This window comes from Pholcus phalangioides, unplaced genomic scaffold, assembly GCF_987345545.1.
Source record: "Pholcus phalangioides strain wild (caught in Gottingen) unplaced genomic scaffold, Ppha-v1.0 ptg000015l_1, whole genome shotgun sequence".
Lineage (NCBI taxonomy): Eukaryota > Metazoa > Arthropoda > Arachnida > Araneae > Pholcidae > Pholcus > Pholcus phalangioides.
This window is the reverse complement of record NW_028301608.1, coordinates 108,456,679-108,463,764: the sequence shown is the minus strand read 5'-3', so window position 1 is coordinate 108,463,764 and position 7,086 is coordinate 108,456,679.

Below are 7,086 nucleotides of genomic sequence, written 5' to 3'. Positions count from 1 at the left end.
CAACACTGCATCATCATCATCATCATTATCACGCGATACATCTCGTGACGTCGGACGAGGATCCCGCGCCGGCCAATCACGTTGAGGCTTTTGAAGAATATGAGTTTCCGTGCTCAATCAAAAGCTCCAATGATTGAACTCCACATTGATCGCGAAACTGACTCACGCATGGTGGACGTTTTTTTTTTGCTTTTCTGACCATGTTTTCTAGAAAAAAATACGGGACATTGGGTTCTCAACTACGGGTAACAATCTTAAGCCGGGATCACGGACGTGGTCATAGCGACGGACTCGCGTCGCGAGAGGTCCCGGGTTCGAACCCCACCGTCGCCACAGTGATGGTCGGCTGAAGTTGGTTTTCTGTGGTTCCCAACTTCAAAGTGCGAATGCGAGCTGATCTCCTCTTTGAAAAGTCTTGCCACAGAGAGCAGCAGAACTACAAACAGTATATATGTAATTCAATCATAACACATCACTCACTTATGATGTATAATGTGATCAGCACGTATTCCCAAGAGATCGTTACGATCCTGTGTTACTGTTAGTAGACATCCATGCCCGAACTGGGATTCGAACCCAGACCTGCGCAGTCAGAAGTTAGCTCCCTAACCACTGGACTACCAGGCGGCAACCACTGTACTTCTTCACTTCTGAAATATAGATGGCAGCACTGAAAAAACAGTTACACCAGGGACAGATAGAGCTTACCTGCCGTAAGGGATGTAGGGCTACGGGGGGAATAGGCAGGAGGCGCAAAAATCCTTATAAAGATGTCGAACATAAGATTTTGTCTCGAGGCCCGTCCCCCCTGATAGCTTACATTCTTGTTTCTGGTAGTGGTGGCTCGTGGTCGGATAGTTTTGGTAGGGCGTAGATTTCAAAAATATACCGCCATCTATCGGTGATATGTAGTGAAGTACATGCAAAGCCGAAACTAGGAATTTTGCAGCCCGGACCAAACATGATTTTGCCGCCCCCACCAATTCAAAATACGATAATTTTACACAATGGTGTTCTTTCTTCCCCCCCCCCCTAAATTCTTACGCCCGGGGCAATCACCTTCTCTGTTCCCTACTCTAATTCCGGCCCTGAGTACATGTACTATTTACAATTAGTAAAGTAGTGCACTGCATTCGATCATTTTTGTTTATCAAACTATTTTTCACATTATCTGTATATCTATACGAAAATAATAATGCCCTATTAACGCAAATAATTTGCGCAATGAGCCTTATCGATATCTTAAGATCAACGTTGGAAATCATTATTAGAATAATTCATACGCTTATTATTCTAATTTAGAAGATTTATTATATTTTAATGATAAAGTTTTAAGCATATAAAAATTATTATTTTTTATTCAAATATATTTTATTTTAAAAAATGCAAAAGATACAACAGATTTCAAAGATAGTGATAAATGGCAGCATCAACATCCGGGATGCGTTTTTTTGCGCTGCCAAAACGAGCGTAATAACTTGTGTAAAGGCGCGTATACACTAGCGCGCCGATCTTGCGGTGGTTCTAATCCGCTCGTGGGTACACAAATTTCCTTTGTGTTCGTTGAAAAAACCGATTCCAGGTGGATCCAGTGAAAACAGCTCAAGAATCGTTCGCAACACCGTACAAATTACTGAACAACCAATTGCGAATGCTTTCATTGCATGATCTGTGCGCTAGTGTATATGCGCCTTAAGGGTAACTTAACTTAATAAGGGTATCTCGTTTGTCCGAAAGACAGAAAGCGCCTAAAGGGGAAAGAAGAACATGTATCTTTCCATGGAAAGCTCCGCCGAATCTCGACCATATGGCCTGTACTTTATGTGACACTTTTTTTTTTAACAGTGCCTTTTGAAAATATTTCTATTCTAATTTAACAAGTTTCATTTGAAAAAAAAGAAAGAAATTCAATGGTATTAATTTGGTACCAAATCCATTTGAATTACTAAATTAATGACTTGAAATTTTCAACAGGAGATAGGCAGAGTCATGCCTATCTCCTACAATGGTACAGGGGCGTAGCCAGAAATTTCGTTCAGGGAGGGATCACTTTCATTTCGGGGGAGACCAAAGTGATAGAACAATAGATTTGGCCATCTTTTTCCCTTTTTTGGTGATTTTCTCACATTTCGTGGGGGACCAGACCCTCAAGTCCCCCCCCCCCTTCGCTACGCTCTTTCAATGGTATGATCTCCTCTGAATATTGGAGGAAGAGCTCGTCAACTGCATGGGTGACAGCTTTACACAAAGAAAGTAGGGGTAGGCAATTGATCAGGCCAGCCGGATATATATGGCGTTGCCCAGATTCCCCACAACTTTTTTGAGCGGATAAATACGGCACTGCCCATTAAGGGCTAGTAGAAAGTTTACGTTTACAGAGAATACCTATACATATAGTGATTTGACCATTATTATGTCACTAGCTCTTTTTCGACAAGATATCAAACTTGATAATTAATTTCTAATTTTTTATTTAATACATATTTTATTCTATGTCGCTGATTTATTCATAGTGCTAGAATTTAAAAGCTTGATTTAAACTCTCCAATGTTTTGTTTTCTTCGCTCGTACTCTCATTAAAAAATCTATTTTTCCTTCCCTTATACAGAAATAAACCAAAAGTGGACACAGAGTTTTAGTTAAAGAAAACAAGGAGAAAAAGAGATTATTCTGAGTAGATTTTTTTTAATGTTTATGAGTACATGATTATTTGTACAAAACAGTAAGAACTGGAGTCCTCAAGAAAAGAGGGTGGTCTTATAAAAATCTGATTGAAATTATCGAGTTAGCACGTAGCACGTAAATTTGCCAAGTAAGGTCCCAAAAAAAATCACTCGGCCAGGGGATCCCTCTTGAGACGGCTCTGTTTACCGATACAAGTGACAAATAGGGATTGGGCAGAAACGTCTATGGGTGAATATCCGTCATTAGAGCAGGTAGGTAAATGTAGGTAGAGAAATACGGGCAGTGGCGTAGCCGGGAGGGGGGAAAATTTTTTGCCTACATTGGCGCCTATTCGCCTAAATGACTATTGATCTCCTAAAAAAATGTGATAAAAAAAAATTAATTTTCCATTTTCTACCTTCAATGACCTTCATAAAATGATGAGTGAGAAAAAAAAATCTCTACTTACATATGCGCCTCTTGCAGTTTGACAGTGTTTGGGTTTGTACGAACTTGAGAGAAGAATAAAGAGAAAAGGTGAAGGTTTTCATCACACCATTTTTGAAAATGTCTCTCAATCTCTTCATCTGAAAGCATGGTCCGAGCGGCCACTGTTCCCGCCCCTTTATCAAAGGACAAAATCTTGCCCATTTCCTGCTGAAACTTTTTTTTACCTTGCTATTGGTAATTTTCGTTGGAGCTCCTGGAAATACTTTCCATAGGATTACCTTAATAGCTTCCTTCCAGTTCTAAGAATATGGTGTTCACCAAATGCTCGTTCTGTTGGAAAGAACCACCAAGACTGAGCCACAAGAAGAGCCCTCCCCCCCCCCCCCGACATCGTTTATTCGCGGCTCCCCAAAATATTCTAATGTAAAAAAAAAGAACCACTTCAAGGAACTGAATGGGCACGCATCAAGACAGTAACGCGTTGCTACGCCCTCAAAAAAAGTTGGCGATGAACCTACAGGAGCCACGAGAGTGATGCACACTTAGAGGATCCGTTGAATATTTCCGGAATAAAATAATATAAATGCTCTATATTTACTCATCACATTATAAAGCAGAATTCCAGGCGTATTTGTTTCTGTATTTCTCACAACAACATATTGGTGGTCTACGTAGCGCCGTCCGTTTTATGATCATCAAAGGGATTTTTCTGAAGCCCCCTAGCTGTTTAGAAATGCCTGCCTAGCAGTTTACTCTCGAAAATTTTAACAGAATCTCATCTTCATGAAGCTTCTTTTGCACTTGAGGAACTCGGACTGGGCCTGGGTGTGTCCATGAATTATGTGGAAAGTTTGAAAGTAGCTGAAGATATATACGTGTGCTGTTTCTTAAAAACTAAAAGTGCCCGCGAAATGTTGAGTCTATTCTTAAAAGATTACCTAGATCAGTATTTTTCAGTTAGTACTTACCCGAAGGCTTACTATACATACCGATATGGACTTTGCCGTCGTGTAATTTGGCAGCACTTCAAAGAACTGAATGGGCACGCATCAAAACACTAACACGTTACTACGCCCTCAAAAAAGTTGGCGATGAACCTACAGGAGCCACGAGAGCGATGCACACTTTGAGGATCCGTTGAATATTTCCGGAATAAACTAATATAAATGCGCTATATTTACTCATCACATTTTAAAGGTCCCGAAGGTCCGAAGGTCAGTCAACGAGGGAAAAACCCAATAATTTCTTAGTCCAGGAATTCTCAAACTGTGCGCTGTCGACCTTTGTAGGAAGTGCCGCGGAACGATGGACCAACAAAGATTTTTTGAAGAGATTCTGTTAAACTGCCCTGGAAGCCACGGGATAAGCTTTGATTAGGGTAAGGGGCACCGTGGATGGAAAAAGTCTCGGGAAGCCCTAGTCTGTACCATTCATTGCTAGATATATTTTCATTCTCAAATTTGTTATAAAACACACCCCATGAATTCATTTCACTGAAAATAAATGTACATATACTGTGCAAAATGCCTGCCTAAGTTTCAAACTTTGAGTAAAACTTCCCTTTAAACAGTTTCTCCAAAAGAAACCGGTAGACCAGCAAATATAAAAATTGAAATGAATTACCTATTACCTTTTGGGTTAGATAATACAATTGAACGACCGACGTTAGTTGAACCCAAACCGATTTATACACCTGCATTATACTCATTTATACTCAAGTGATCCGTAATTATGCCATGGATCACTCAAGTAATTTGGGAATGTTCCGCGGGTAAACTTGAGTAATGTATAAACACACTGGGGGGCCGCTTAAGTGCTCTGAAACTGTGCCACATGTCACTCAAGGGATCTCCACAGATCGTTCCACAGATCGTTTAAGTGTTCTGTAACTGTGTCACGGGTTACTTAGGTGATCTTGGAATTTGAAAGTGATCTTTGAGGCCTACTCAGTGATCTGAAAATGTGCCACGGGCCACTTAAATGCTCTGGACTTGTGCCACGGGTTATTTAAGCGATTTGCAAATGTGCCGCTTAGTTCATTTTTACAAAATTAGGTTTGAGTGGGACAAGCCACATCAAATAACCTTCAGGGCAACATTAAGTCTGCTGGTCAAGGGTTTACCATATATAGCTTAAAGGATGGGTCGCAATGAATTTTTTAAACAAAAATTTTGAGTTCTTATCCTTCAAATAGCATTGAAATTAACAGAAGTCGATTATAATAACATATAAAGGTATTTCCTTTCGAAATTTTAGTTTTAAAAAAAATATTTTTTGCATTACGATAAATATGTTGGGGTAAATCGAGAAGCTATCCATACTTGGAATAAGACAACCATAAGTATTACTTATGGGCATTGTAAAATATTTTATCATGTGTATATATTGATTATAATTTTTGTTAATTGCATTTTTAATTGGGTTGCTGCATTTTTGAAATACCGTATATGACATCCATATTTTTATGGGTTTCTTTTTCTCAGCCACCTCGTTGGGCATTTTGCCTGTTGTGGCGTTGTACTTGTATTTGTATATATTTGTATTAAAAAATAATTTTTTTCGTCTGGGGGAAGGGGTGCACGAGCCCCTATGATCCCCTCCCGCGTACGTTCGAGTCTCACCAATATGCGTTGGGAGGTAGGGGGCAGTGATGACGAAATTTTGCTGACGGGGGGAGGGGTTCAAAAATGGCTAAAAATTTGCTGACGTAATACTTGAACGGCCCTTAATATGAAAAACTGGTGGCAAAACTTCTCGAACATAAACCACTCTTAACCATGAAATCATAGATACATTATGGGCACGCATAATATAAGAACTTTCCGGCATGCACAGATTTGCGAGAAAATTCTACAGAGAAATGTTTTGGAAGTACATGTACAATTGAGTAGTAATAGTGTCTGTATATGTGATATGTGCTAACGATAAGAGTGTAACATAATGAAAGCGATTGGATGGAAGCATGAAGATTTTTCTGCACTTCCACATCTCAAATTATTCTATGAAAGAAAGAATATATATATTTTATTTTATTCTCCTGTGATTTTTTATATTTTAATCTAAATTTTTTTCCAACAACCTTTTTGGGCGATTTCCCAACTGTGTTTTCGCATTTGTATAAGTACAGAAAAATTATACTAAATTAAGTAAAAAAGGGAAATAAATGAATCAATTGAAAAGTAATTAATTTAATTTGAAAAATAATACTAAATGAAAACTGAAAATTAATTTAATTTTGATTTTTTTTTAAATTGAAGAATTTCAAGTTCTTCTTACTAATGCATAATTTCAAGTTTGGGTCTATAGCAGGAACAAAAAATGGCGCCTTTCCGAATTTTGCTCCCCACTGAACAAAACCTGGCTACGCCACTGAATTGAATACAGAAAAATAAAATAATGGTTCCAGAAATTACTCTTAGTTCTTGTGAGATACCATTGCAAACATCTTTGAAAGAGTTCTTTTTGGAGCTTCGTAAAGTTTGAAACAATCTGTTGATCCTTGGGCTGGATCAAGAGGAGCCATATTTGGTGGCAGGAACTTTATTCAAAAGATATATAATTTTTCAACTCAATTCTGCTGAAAAAAACAATGATTGTGATCTCCGAAATATGTTTCGTTTAGAATTTAGGCTGTTTTAAGTGTTCGTAAACCAAATTATTTTTCATTGTTCGTAGACCAAATTGTTCGCAAACCTAGACGTTCGTAAACTCTTTTGGAAAAATTGAGAAAGTCGGGGATTTATTTACAAAAAAAAAAAAAAAAAAAGTAAAATAAAGACGATAAAAAAAATAAAACCTGAAAAATACAGGATGTATGGTTACACAAAATAAAACGCCTTATGGTTATGTCAAAAGTCTGGTGTGGCTAGCGACATCTATACGAGTTTTCACATCATAACTTGCTGTCAGTGAACAATTGTTATAGCCTCGTCAGGAATCTCTGGCAACACGCTACTACTATATTATTATTAT